This window comes from Phyllostomus hastatus, unplaced genomic scaffold (assembly GCF_019186645.2).
Source record: "Phyllostomus hastatus isolate PE091 unplaced genomic scaffold, TTU_PhHast_1.1 phas_contig_34, whole genome shotgun sequence".
Classification (NCBI taxonomy): Eukaryota; Metazoa; Chordata; class Mammalia; order Chiroptera; family Phyllostomidae; genus Phyllostomus; species Phyllostomus hastatus.
Window position 1 is genome coordinate 56,765,870 of NW_025333857.1, and position 14,929 is coordinate 56,780,798.

Here is a 14,929-nt window from a genome sequence, read left to right on the forward strand (position 1 = left end):
CCCTGACCAGACAGCTGCTAGAGACCCATGAGCGGACACTGGATATCAGAAGATCCCTAGTGGTGGTCCATGGGCCAGCTCTCATCTCTACAGAGTTTGAGAGTAATTTGGATTAGTTGCCAACATTGAAAAAATTGGAGAATGTCACATGCAAATTCAAGTGTTTGGCTTTTCTTGGGGAAAACAAACAAGATATAGCAAAAGTGGGCCAGGATTTCTGCCTAGCAACCATCAGCTGGACCGAGAGCTGCTCTTGCCTACTCTCCATGGTCCCCATGTTGGCCACCCCCACCTCAAAATACACAACATCCATTTGGTTACCTCCCTGCGCTCACTTGAATTTGCACTCGCTGACTTAAAGCTGTGGCAGGCTGAGCAGCAAGAGACATTGGACCTTTCTGCAGAGAATGAAGAAAATTCTTAGACACGGTACATTGGAAGTGGCTCAGGCCTGAGCCCAGCCTGGGCCCTGGGCCCTCTCCAAAGGGACAGGAATGCTCCTTGCAGGCAAGGTCATAGTCTATTAGCATGTAGACTGAAAACCTGAGCTGCCTTTGGAGACAAGAAGGGGAGTTTATGGCTGAGCACATTTATTTTTGAACTTAATGACATGGAGAACCACAAGCCTGCCCACAGTATCAATTTTTCATTTAAAAGAAAAAAAGGGGAAAGTCTATTGAGTAAAATGTTCCAAGAACGCCTGGTCCGGGGAAACCTCTAAGTATATTTATAGCTCAGATCTACAGACAGGAATGCCTTGATCAGTGAAGAGGGGCAGTAGGCTACCGTCATGGAATACTTGTTTTGCGTTCTCTGTCCACCCTCACAATCACCCAGTAGGGTTTCATATTTGCAGATGAGGAATTCAAGGCTCAGAGAGGTTAACCGAGGAGAAAGTCACACAGCTTGCTCCTTAAAAGCATCAGCACTCACTGCACAGGCTGACTGCAAACCTGTGCTTTCTCTGCTTTTCTGGGCTAGCGCGTCATATTTAAAAACCCTTTGTACTCTCCAATGTGGCTTCTCAAAGATTATTTCCCTTGAGCCCTGTTACAGGTTTATGAGGTAGAGGAATCATTATCCACGTTTTACACAAGAAAAGCTGAGGCACAAAGAATGTTAATTAAGTCTTAACTTAATAAGTAGTAACTAAGAACTAAGTACCCAGGTTTGCTAACTTCTAATCAAGTGTTCTTGCCACTGCCACGGACTAAAAGCCTGCTTTCCGCGGCATATCTGTGTCTTCCTCTTCAGATGTTTAATGTTCAAGAGTTGTAAAGTCTGTACATTATAGAAATGGCTTGCATTTCTTTTAGTAGAGGATTTTTTAACAGAAAGGGCTAGAAAATGAAGAACACAAAACTTCCAGATTATTCTACTCAGGAAAATAGCCACACTTCTTTTAAGGTGGCCAGTAAAACTTCTCTGTAACCAAGCTCTATTCATAATAGAGACAAATTTAGTCTTTTGTGGCAAAGGCAGTCGACAAGGAAAATAGGTCTGGGCAAAATGCTTTTTTGTTGTTCAAAATAGTACGACTCAGTTTAGAAGCAATAGAAGTTCCCAGAATGATGCCACAAGTTGAAATTCTTTATTTAAAAAATGGTGGTAAAACGGGGCAAAGGAACAGTGGGAGGGATCAGTGGTTTGAACAGATTGACTTTTAGTGTCAGAGAATATGTTTTCTTTATCTGCCTGTGGGTTTACAGGTAAGAATTTTCCACAGGTGGAGATGTAAGGGAAGCAAACCTGAACACTCCAGAAATGGAATAAGTTGTGATAACAGCCTAGAGAATTCAGGCACGCCAGGAGAGCATTTTATAATTTTCCTTGGTGCTTCCACTGGATTCATGGATCCCCCAAGTTGGAAGGAGCCATCTGTTCCACGTGACTTTTCTTTTTTCATGACGACCCTCAGACAGAAGATGCCTGCAGGCCCAAATCCAATTTACACTGTAAGAGGAAGAGACTGTGATTCCCCATATTTGATATGAAGGCTTTGAAATCCCTTCAAGAGGGAGGATATGAAGGGAGTGAGCTGCTGCAGGACTTGGGGATGCGGGGACCAGAGAGGCAGAAGAACTAGAAGAGGGCAATGGGACGGACTGCACTGGGTGGGGGGCAGCAACCCTGTGCTAGAGAGATGGGTGAGACCAGAATGAAACTCCATTTTGGAAGATTCTTACAAGTATGCTCATTGAAACAAGGACTTGGTAGACTGGGACATGGATTCATGGTAAGTTCCAGAATACTGAGCTATAATTTCTTAATGCTAGCCTATCCTTCTTCTTCTATTCCCAGAGATGCAGCTGCGTTGGTGCTTCAGGGAGAACTCAAGAAGCAACAGGAGTGCAGTAAAGGAGAGTTGCAGGGATAGGAAATGAGGCAGGCCATGGTACTGCCACAGATTCATGAAGGGCCAAAGGCACTGACCTCTCAAGTTGGCCTGATGAGGCCATCAGCTCCGCAGTCAGGGAACAGATCCACCAGAAGAGCACTGACACCCATGGTCACAACTGGTAGCACTCATGGAACACAAGCTGGGGGCTAGGAATGTTTCCAAGGCCTTCACCTGTAATAATGAATTCAATCTTCATCCTACAGGGAAAATACTACTACTATCTCCATTTTTCAGGCATGAAAACCAAGGCACAGAGATAGGTGAGTAACTGGCTTCCTAGCTAGTCACTGGTTCACATAACTAGGAAGTAGCAGAGCTCGGGTGGGACTCCACTGTGGTAGAATCAGGATGCCCCCCAAAATGTCCATGACTGAATTCCCCCAAACCTATGAATGCTACCTGACATGGAAAAGGGACATTGATGGTGGGGTTAAACTACCCTGGATTACTTAACTGGGTCTGATGTAATCACAAGGGTCCTTATAAGAAGGAAGCAAGAAGGTCAAAGTCATTAACAGGAGACATGATGTTGGACGCAAGGACTCGAAGTGATATAAGGAGGCAGCCTTGAACCAAGGAATGCAGGCGGCCTCTAGAAGCTGAAAAGACAGAATGCATTCTCCCCTGATGCCTTCAGAAAAAATGCAGCCCTAACAACACCTTGATGTTAGATACCTCACCTCCAGGACCGCAAGAGAATCAAGTGTGCGTTGTTTTAAGCCTCTAAGTTTGGGAGAACCTGTTCTGGCAAAAATAGGAAACAAGCAGCCTGACTCCCGAGACTGTTTTCTCAAATATTCAATTATATCATCTTCCCAGTGTTAGATGCCAGGATTCCTAGAAGAGGAGTTGCGTGTAGGCTTTAGGAATCTCCTTGTTTAGTCCTATAGCACTAGTGTACGTGAGACTTTAATTTGTACCTTAGATTGATGGTCATGTATGCAAACCTGATATTCAGTTCATACACACCGGTGTGGCAGTAACCATTGATAAAATGTTGTATGAACACTGTCAATTCATAGATAGCTCTTGAAATTCTCCCTGCTGTTCCAGATACCTTGGTTTCTCCCTTGCGCCCTCCCAGACCTCCCCACAACACAGCCCCTGGAGGCTTCGAGCCTGACAGGGAGGGCCCCTCCCAACCCAGACCCAATTCTGCAGCCTCAGCCCATTCAGATGGTCCAAGGCCATACCAGAGTAGATGTTGAATATTCTGAGCATAACCCCCAAATATATACATGCTGACTAATAATGCAGAAAATCCTGGGAGCAGCCAAAGAATTTTTACTCATGACTAGAGTTTCAGAAATTTGTTTTATTTTCAAGGAAAGCAAGTTATCACAGAAATCTGAGCAACATCCATTACAACTACTTTTAGTAAAAGGACTTTCTATGTAGTGCAACATTGAAACTCTCAGAAGCCTACATCTAGGCCTCTAGACCCCAACCTGAACCACAATGGCCTCAACGGAACAGAAGCCACGCCCAGTAAACCACATCAGCAAATACCTCAAGGGTTTGATTTCAGCAAGTGTCCCTTTTTCAAGTGAAACTATGTGTGCGTCACACCCCTTCTCCTGTCCTCTTAACTAGGACAAGAGAACTTGAGAATCAGATAAGTACACTGTGTATGAAGTATTATGAAATGTCTGTAATTGCTTTTTCTCTGACATCTCTGGTTTCACTGAAAAGGAATTTCACCGTCTGTTGATGCCTCATATTCTTAGTCTCCTCTGAATAATATAATTGGGTGAATCAGTGTTTTCCTCAGAAGATGGATGCTGGGTGATAGCCTAAAACTCTGCTCTACTGATAATTCGAGCCTGTGGAAAGAATCCTTTAAGGGAAATTGTTGAAGGAACATGTCATTGGTCCTTACTCTCCTAAAGATGCATCATGGTGCGCTGGGCATGCCGGGCTTCCATGGGGCTGCCTAGTCAGTAGAATGGAACGTTAGACTTTGGAGTCACATCGACTGCCATCCCTAGTTCCACCGCTACCAGCTGTGTGACCTTAACATGTTAGCCAACCTCTGAAATCTGTCACTAGAAAACAGGATAAGTATTCCTCCTTGCACACTGGTTGTGAGAACTAAATGAGATAAGATACTAAAATGTCGATCATAATATCAGTGACCTACAGCCTGTGGACCTCTGCTAGTTCACATCCCATCTTCCCCATATTAGAGTGAGAGGCCAGGATTCTTGCCCAGTACTGTCCAGATTGCCAAACCATTTTTTTCAAATGATAAAGTATCAGGCATGATTCTCTATGGTGACTAAGTATGCTATGCTTCATCAAAGCAAGCAGAAAATCATTTTCCAGCCCTGGCTGGCGTAGCTCAGTGGATTGAGCATGGGCTGGGAACCAAAGTGTCGCAGGTTCGATTCCCAGCCAGGGTACACGCCTGGGTTGCAGGCCATAACCCCCAGCAACCGCACATTGATGTTTCTCTCTCTCTCTCTCTCTATCTCCCTCCCTTCCCTCTCTAAAAATAAATCAATAAAATATCAAAAAATATCAAAAAAAAAGCAAGCAGAAAACAAAGGGAGCAAAAGCCATGCATGTGCCATGAACTTAAATGTTTCATGAACCCAAAGCTAAGTGCAAGCATGTCCTTTCTGACACTAAGAAAATGAGAACCACACAAATGAAACACTCAAGGTGGAGGTGGAGTCAAATGTACCATATTTTGCCATGTATAATAGGTTCCCATGTATAATGCATGCCCATATTTTTGTGCACATTATACATGGAATTATTATACCCACTGTTATATGCATGGTATGTAATAATTATGCCCATGTATAATGTGCATCCTTATTTTTCCCTCAAAAATGTAGGCAAAAAAGTGTGAATTATATATGACAAAATACAGTGAGTAAGAACTGCCATAAACACCACCTAATAGCAATTCTGACGGTAGAGATTGCCATCCTTTGTTCAATAATCAACACTCCTGCAGCTCTGAGAAGTTTGAGAAAACAGAGTAGGTGGCCCAAGGTTGTCACTTCTGCCACTTCTTAAGCCAGCCGTTTAGAGAAGATTCATCACAGATTCTGTTCCTTCCATTCTTCCCTTTTTCTTTTTCCAGGCACACAGCAGGGATAAGATGGAAGAGCAGCTGCTTTGCAAAAAGATGGGGAACTGGAGCTCAGTCGTGCCCCCCAAAATAGACACAGAGATACAGAGAATGTATTTTTCTACCCAATAGCCCAAGGGAGAGCCTCTTCAATTAAAACTGCTTTTGATACAAAGCCAGACTGCCCAAGATGACCGCCTAAAAATATACGAAAATATAGGAAAAACAAGCTCTCCATCCTGGAGGGAATGTCAACGGAAAATAGTTGCTAGGCTTTTCCAGTTACCAGTAATAAAAGAAAAATAGGCTCCCCATTATGTGCCCAGAGCTGGGGGGAGGTCGTCAGCTGGTTTTGAGCCAGCCTCAGGACTTTCTGAGTGCACTACCAATTACAGGAACAAAACATGGACTTTTCACTCTAACCATGTTTTCTGAGTCCAGACAACTTGTTATTCGGGTTACTTCCTAGTGGGCTAGAGCTGCAGAAGATGGCTCCATATCTGGATCATGTTTATAAGTTTTTAAAACACATACATTTTGTATATTGAGCAGCAATCATATAATGCACAGAGACATTAAATGAAAGAATTCTGAAAAAATATCAAGAAAAACAAATAAGACATTAATCCTTTCAATCATCAAGCATTGATAAATGCTTAAATAATTACATTCTTTTCAAAAATCTGGGATTTTTAAACAGAGGATCTGATTATAAAGTAGTAACCCCAAAATACAAATTATGTATATATTCTGTATTTATCAGGCTTCCTCTCATAAAGGTGTCTTCAGGGGAACCCTAATTTAATATAATGCTCTGAGTTATTATTAAAGTTGCTATAAGAAATAACTGTGAAAAAGGTTTCTGTAGCTGTAGGTTTAGTGATTGTGCTACTTTTCTCTGCTGGCTGACTCTGAAGTCTTTCGAACACAGGACCATTTTTCAGTAATCTTTGAATCTTTATCCCAATGCAGTGTCTAACACACAGGAGACATTCAATACATTTTGATGAAGGAATTTCTCTTTTGTGAGCTGCAGGCAAAGGCATTTTCCATTATGTTTTTCATTGACTCATATAAGTATCTGTGTAATAAACTCCTCTTAGAGCTTAATGCTAGGGAGAAAAAAAAGTCTCCTATGATGTTCTTTCTCTCTCTTTTTACCCCCAGTTTTATTGAGCTATAATTAATGAGTGTCACTATGAGTTTCAGCTGTGTAGCAGAAAGGTTTAACTTACATAAAGTATAAAATGATTACCACAGTAAGGTTGGTTAACATCTATCATCTCATACAGGTACAATAAAAAGAAATGGAAAAAAGAAAAAAATCCTTATAACGAGAACTTTTAGGGTTTGCTCTCTAAACAACTTTCATATGCATCACATAGCAGTGGTAACTACAACCATCACACTGCACATTACATCCCTAGCACTTATTTATCTTATGATGGAAGCTTGTACATTTTGTCTGAGAGTTTATAACTCTCTTAACATAATAATAAGAGCAATGTAACATATTATGTTTCCCTTTTCTACCTGGCTTCCAGGCAGCTCAAAGCCAACTTTAAGTTAAATTATAGTCACTTTTCTTAGCTTCATATTTCTAATAAAACACTTTCCATCCTTTCTTTCTCTTTTACCTGGCCCCTTGTCTTTTATCCTTGTCTCACATAAGTTTATTTTAAGATGTCTCAAATCACTGTTGGAAGCAAATAGTGAGTTAAAAATACAAAATGAATAAATATCACAGAATAAAAGTAAGCATGTTTCTTCCCAATCATTTCTTGTATATGCTGCAGAAATACCCTCAAGATGCTGTCATGCTATACCCATGACCACTTAATGTGTTTCAGTAGAACTGAGCCAAGCAAACACAGCATGGTCCTGAGGAAAGACTACTGCAGCAGGAGAACAGCAGCACAGGTTAAAGTTCAACCTCTGCCTCTCACTAGCTTTGTGACCTTGAACAAGGCACTTGACTCATAAGCATCAGTTTCCTCATCGCGTAAATGGAGTGCATTCATTCTTTCAACATGTATTGAGCCCTTACTGTGTCACAGGGACAGTGTCAGGTAAATAAGACAAGATCCATGCAATCAAGTGGGCGCACAGTCTAGGGAGAGACAGAAAGCAAACAGATCATGACAGCAGAATGCGATCAGTGCTGCACTGCACCGGGTACAGAAAACACACAGAAGGAAGACATCTACATCAGACTGGAGGCTTCCAGAGGATTTGAAAAGAGGTGGCAGTTGTGTTGATTTTTAAAGTTGATTGGGATTTAACTGGATGAAAAATGAGACAGAGAAAGGAGCAGATGACATTCCAGCACTCAGGAAGGGCGCGTGTAAAATCACAAAGACAAGAAACAGCGTAACAAGAGCAGGGAATTACAAGTTGTTGGAAGATAATCTGTGTCCCACCTACCTCCCAGGGTGGTTTTAAGGATCGTTGAGTGGATGTATACACTGAAAGTGCTTTGTAAACTGTAAAGCGCCATACACGTGTTCAAATGTAAAAGATTATTATTAGACATTCTTTTTTTTCTCCTCCAAATTGGAAACATTTGCTGAAGTAAACATTGCTGATGCATTAGCTGTCAGGATGGTGTATTATATTTGGAAAACATTTGCCAATGCCTGTTCAGTTTTTAAATTCCCAGTCACATGTGTTTTTGTTTGAGAAAATACATCAAGTAATAATGGATTTATTGTTAATTGTGCAACATTAGAGCTTCAAGGTTTAAGTAATCTCTCTTCCATGTTGACTTTATTCCACGTTGACTATAGAGTCTGCAGTCATTTATTTATTAATTAGAACTGATAATTAAACACCATTACCACCTTGTAGTGATCACATTTTATCAGAGGAAATTCAGGATTCTTAGAAAAGTGTGCCAATAAAAACAAATTCCTTCTAAGAAAAGAAGGAAGCGAAGTGTGGTTGCATCCACTTACACAGCTTCCCAAAGAGGTTCAATGGAGCACGGACCCAAATACTTCTCTCTCCCTGTTCAACTCTGCAAAAACCAAACACTTCCTTCTTAGGGACATTTTTCTAGGATTAGAGAAATCAACAAAAAGCATTTTGGGTAGAAAAATTAGGATGGAAAACTCATGTTCAAAATTCTTGACATTCATACACTATCAGTCATTGGAGAGTTTGAATCACTGAATTTAAAAAGTGAATTTCTTTTTTTCTCCTCCTTTCAATCCACAAGAAAAAGAAAAATCATATAAGAGGAAGATATGAGGAAGAAAAAAATAAAAGGATTTTTTTCATGTTGCCAACAAGTTGTCTGAGCTTTACCTTTTCATACTTAAGCTCTCAAGAAATAATCATATCCTGCCCCCCCTTCTCCTTGCAAGAGAGAAATTTTCAAGTTTGGAAGGTCTGTGTTAGTAGTGAAATCTTATATTGTCATGATTAATTAAGCCACTTATTAGCAATTTTGGTCACTGGGGTCTAATACATCACACTGATGAACGAAGTAACACATTCATTTATTTCTACTTGTGTAGAAGAAAACCAAACCATAGCTCATCGAAGTTGGACAGGACACAGGATAATCATCCTGTGTGACATCTCACTTTACAAATGAGAAAACCAGAAGGAAGTCAATTCATTTGCTTATGGTCAGGTGGTGAATAAACAGCATAATTAGAATTAGACGGTGATGCTCTTGTCCACCAGAGTAATATCTCTGGACCCAAGGCCAACATCCAGAGGAAAGACCTGGGAAGTGCAGTGGTTTGGGGTGAGTGTCTGCAGGGAAGGGGGTCCACCTGCTGCCACTACTTGAGGAGGCCGCCAAGTCCCTTCTTTCAAAGACTAGCTGGAGAACGCCAGGGCTCCAAAAGCTTCTTGAAGCGGGCAGCTCCCGCTGGGCGGTCTGAGTGGCATCGGGGCTATGGCAGGGCTCCCAGTCCGAGCAACACACCCCGCTGTGCCTCGGCAAGAGTGGTGGCTGAAACCCCAAACGGACTTGCTTTTAGAGGCAAGCTGGGAAAAAATGATTTGCTGTAGAATTCCTGTTAGTCCAGTCAGCGCTCATTCTCTTGTGAAACTGGATTTGTAGGCACATGCACTGGCCAATGAGTCAGCCCTTAAAAAGTCATTCATAATTTATGTATAAACAAGAATAGCTTTTGTTTCAGAGAATTTGGGAGGTTTTTGTAGCCTGCTTTCTTCCAGTGCCATTTCTGAAGAACAGTTCCTGTCTCAAGGCGGTTCCTATAGGCCTATAAATACTTTGATGTTCAGACATCTGGAACTTATATTTGGTGTTGACTAATGAGTATTATTATTTTATTATGTATTTATATGTGATCTGAAAGAAATTTGAGGTTATATGCCACATAACTCTGTATACACACTGAACAATGACAAATTCTTTTTACCCATTACACTTATGATTTATTACTTGGGCAGAAGAAGTTCTGAGTCATTCAATTGACATATAATTGTGTTTTGGAAGATAGTAATGGGATAGAGAGAATGTAAAATTGCCCTTAACATATATTGTTAAAATAATTTGTAAGTGGACAAAATGGACTCCAGAGATATTATTTTTCTCATTTTAAAAATATCAAAGGATGGCCAATATGGCAACAAACTCCAGTGCTCCTTTTGAATGAGTAGAAAAGAGCGTTGGTCTTAGAAATACATGTGGGTATGTTTGAAAGGGCAATAAACAATGCATAATGGACCTGACTTCAAAGAATGCCTATTGGAGAACCAGACCTATTTCAAAGTCAAATGCTCAATACCCAGTTTGCCTTGATACCAATAAGCCACAGGTAAACACTAAGATCAAAGGGAAATGTGGGCGTGTGGAGGGGGCGTATGATGATATTGCTTTCTCCACAAAGCATTTTCCCCAAGGGACACCGGGGAAGGCACCTTGTAACAGCCTGTGTTGTACATTCAGGAATTTATTTTAGAGGAGTGTCAGAGGTGTTTTAGTCTGTAAGAACTGCAGCGCAAAGGTCACTCAACAAGGGGCACACTGAAGGAGGCACGCACTTGGGGAAGAGGACACTGAGCTGGAAAGGGATCAACGGCGCCTTTCTGGGCCAGGCTGATCCAAGCTTGCTTTCTTCTCCCTCCCACGAGCGGCATCAGTGTAAACTGGCTTGGCCCATCAGCAGGCCGTCTGGCCCTCCGTGGAAGAATGAGCCCTCTGTGCACGCAGGCGGAGCAGTTGCCAACAAAGGCCCATTGGAGTGTTTAAAAGCTCCAACTTGCTGCTGAATCAAAGCATTTCCAGAGGCTGAAGCTGTGAACAGGATGTGCCATCAACAGTGAGAGGAGCTCTTCACAGCTTCCCCGGAGAATCCTTAAAATTGACTTATCTGCTTTGCTGACAGTCCCCAGTTTTGGTGTCCATAGTGTTAGCAGCATTCATTAAAAGTCATTACCCAGCATCCTGTTAAATCATACTAAACTGCATTAGGGGGGCCTTGGTCCAGGTGCTAGCTGACTCCACAGCGGGGTTGGGGGGAGTCAAAAGGACCCAGGGGACCCCACAGCAGAAAGAAGGAATCCTAAAAACAAACTCAAAACCTTGTTTTAAGAATGTCATAAGATGAAGCAATATTTCCGGTTTATACAGATACACACACATACACTCCTTCTCAACAACCTCCTGTTACTGTCCATGATAAATAGATTAGAATATTGCTCAGGAAGATAAACTTAAGAAGAAAAGTTAGCCATACTTAGAATAGATGCAAAAACCTGAGATGAAGGGATAAGACTGTGCGACTATGTTTGGATTACATGAAAATTATCTGTCCTATGTATTTAAAAATGTGTCACAATATTTTTCTTTGACTATCTTCCAATGAATATATTTCTTGTCGAAAGGAGTATGTGAGGCTTGGTTGATGAGAAGTAAACAAGAACTAGATATACTGAAGGTAAACAGAGCGAGAGATGAGTAGCGTGAACCAATCTCAATAAGTGATGGAAAGTGATGTCAGCTTCTGCCATTGACTGCCCTCCTACCTCCCAAAAAATGCTCTCTTCCTGAATAGTTTATTCCTGCCCCAGTGCCTAAGTCAGTGCCACTAAGTAGGTCAATATATCAGCCAAATCTTCCCTATCACACCTCCCACTTTAGGACAGTCTAATAGGACTTGGAATTAGGCTATGCTTCCATCTTGATAAATTTGGGTTTCTAATGAAATTATAATTAAATTCCAATCCCCTCATTTCAGGGCACCCATGTAGCTTCGTCTTGTGACTCTCAGTATCCATCAATCTAGATCAGCTCCATGCTAAGGATGGTGCTTTCACTTCCTGTCATCTATCTACGATCATATCATTTGGCCCGGTGGAGCGAGAGTTGCCCAACACTAAGTCTCACTCATTGTAGTGAGACACTGGGGCCCTACAGTATGTTGCTCAAGTTATTTTCACAGGACTGTATCCCGGTCCAGTTCCCCCAAACATGAGGGGCTGTTTTGTTGCTTCCCAACTTCATTCCTAAATGGAATGAAGGAATCCATTCCAAATGGAATCCATGCCTGGATTCCCAGAGCCTAGGGGACTCAGAAGAGATGCTCCAGGACCAACTGCCTCCAGAAATATCCCTGGGAGGCTTGCCCCAAGAGGAGTACTTCAGGGCTGCTCACCGCCCTCTCCAAAGCTCGTCATGCCCCTGGATTTACCTTTAGCTTCGGAGAATGTGTCTTTGCCTAACCCTGGCTCCTTTCCATTCTCCACTGCCAGGGTTACTGTGCTTGGCCCATAATGCATCGTGTCTGAGCCGGCCTGAGCTGTGATGGTGAATTATCAATGATGAAGGAAATAAGGCTTCCTTGCAATTATTTTCAGTGCCCTCACTTCATGGCCAATAACAATGAAAACAGTATGTCCAGTATGTTAGCCGATCATAAACCCCTCAAAAGGTAATCTTTATGTTCAATGAGGAAAGAATAAAAATGTATACAACAACCCACTTTGAGAACCTATTTCAAACAAGAAAAAGGATTGTAGAGGAAAAAACAGACAATCCGTCTGATTCAGAGTGGTGAGAACATACATTCATTGAATATTTACTGAGTACCTACTATGTGCCAGATCCTAGGTACTACAGGTATAGAATTACAAGAGATTTAAACACTTGCCCTCCCGAAGCTCATATTCAGAAAACCATTAGTTGCATGATCCTGATTAAGTCATTTTACCTTTCTGTGCTACATTTTTCTTGTCCATAAAATAAGAATTTTGGTCTAATGAAGGAAAAGATTCCTTCAATTTTAACACTGTGTGCTTCTCTAAAAATGCTAAGTAAACAGGGGCAGACCACACATCATGCCAACATGAAGGCATGCCAGGGAAAGATGATAGGTAAAATTCAGTGTAAACCCAATAAAACTCACTGAGCACCTACTGAGTTAGAAATACAAAGATAAATAAATTATATATTCAAGACCCTGCATTCTTTTGTAGCAAATCCCAGACATCCTGCCATTTCACCTACATATACATCAGTGTGTGTTTCTGAAAGATAAATGTTTTCAGAGGCTCTTCTTTAAACGTCATCAAATCAATCATATTTTTCATTTATGCTTTTCGGTTCTCGTGATATACTCAAGTCATTCTCAGGGCCAAAGTATTTTTTAAAGATATTTTTTACTTATTCAGGTATTGTTATTGTTCTGTATTTACCAATTAAATATGTGAGCCATTTCAAACTTACTTTGGGATAAGAAACAAAATAGGGACATACTACTTACTATATTGCTCTCTCCCTATATCATTAATCTAAAATTCCCCCCAACTAATGTAAAAGCTCCTTTATCACATACAAAATTTTCCACATATCTAAGACTGTTTCTATACCGATCCCCTAATCTATTGACTGGTTTCTCCATCAGCAATAACACATCATTTTAATTTTTGTCACTCCCCAAAATATTTTCATAACTGGTATGTTCTTCCTCATTACACCTTTTCTGGAATTGTCTAGTTATTATACCTTTATTCATCCAAATTAATTTTGGAATAATTTTACTCCTTTCCCCCAAATCTTTCTGTGATTTTAATTGGTAATTCGCTGGTATTATAGAGTAATTTATTAGGAAGAATCAGTATTTTCTGAAGTTGAATTTTTTAACAGAAATAAGTGTGTCCCTTCATTTATTCAGATCTTGCTTTGTCAATCAGCTGTATTCTCCAGGTTTCTTCATTTTCTATAATTTTCTTTAATTTTCTATAATTTTCTTTACAAGGTAACTAGTTTATGCTTTTTCCTGCTATTGAGAATCAAATGTTTCTTTTAGACTATTTTCTAATTGATTATTTATATAGAGAGAGTGGTTGCATGTATAGACATACATATACATATACAATTCATATATTATATATTACACAATATATATTATTAGATTGTATTATTTTATTATATATTTATTATACATTACATATACTGTATTGTTATGCAATAATAATAATTATATTATACATAACACATAGATTTATATATAACACAAATAATTGTATATATAAATATAATGCACATAGCAATATAAAATATAATATATTTGTATATAGTATTATAACATAATTATATGATTATAATATATGCATAAAAGATATATATTATATATAACATACATATTTTATAGTAGTCACCGTTCCAACTAAAACTATTTGCAGCTTTTCATCTTTTTCGGATTGTGATATGCTTGTCCGACAGTACTGTTAATAAGGACCAGGGAGAGGCACTACCAGGTGTAACTTTTAGGGCACAGATTACCAGTCAGAAGAGTCAGCTCTGGCACCCTAAGAGGCAGAGAGCCAGCAATAATAGGTCAAGGCATGCATAAAACAGCACATTATTTATGAGGAAGAAAAGATGAGAACTCAAAAAGCTTCTCATAGTTCATTCCTTTCTTTAAAAATACCAATAGCTGAGGGCAGCCCTGGGAAAGTAGAAGTAGCCTTGAGAACCTAGGAGAGGGCAAGGGGAGACCACCCCAGGCTCCTTCCCTGCTTCATGACTGCATTAGCCGTGGTGGGCCTGCGTGCAGTGCCCTTAGCGAAGCAGGACTTCATTATACCCCGTGGTGTTGAGGTGGCACAATCAGGTTCAGAGCTAGAATACACTTGACAGCATCTCGTTCCAACTCCTCCCTTCACAGAGAAGGGAAATGAAGCTCAGGGAGAACAAGGGACTTGCTCATGTGCACACGCGCTACTTAGTGGCAGACTCGGGCTTTGCTGGATCCGGACTAACTACTCTGGGCCTCCAGACATCAAGTCCACAGTTCTGGCCTCTGTCTCACATTGTTTTGAGGGATTCAGATCTAAACTTTCTGTGAATCTTTAACGTTTATTTCTAGCTGCTGACAAGAAAATAAATTCCAGGATGTTCTAAATTAAAATTACAGTGGCCAGAGAATGAGAGAAAGAGACAGAACAGTTAGCCTGTTAATAAC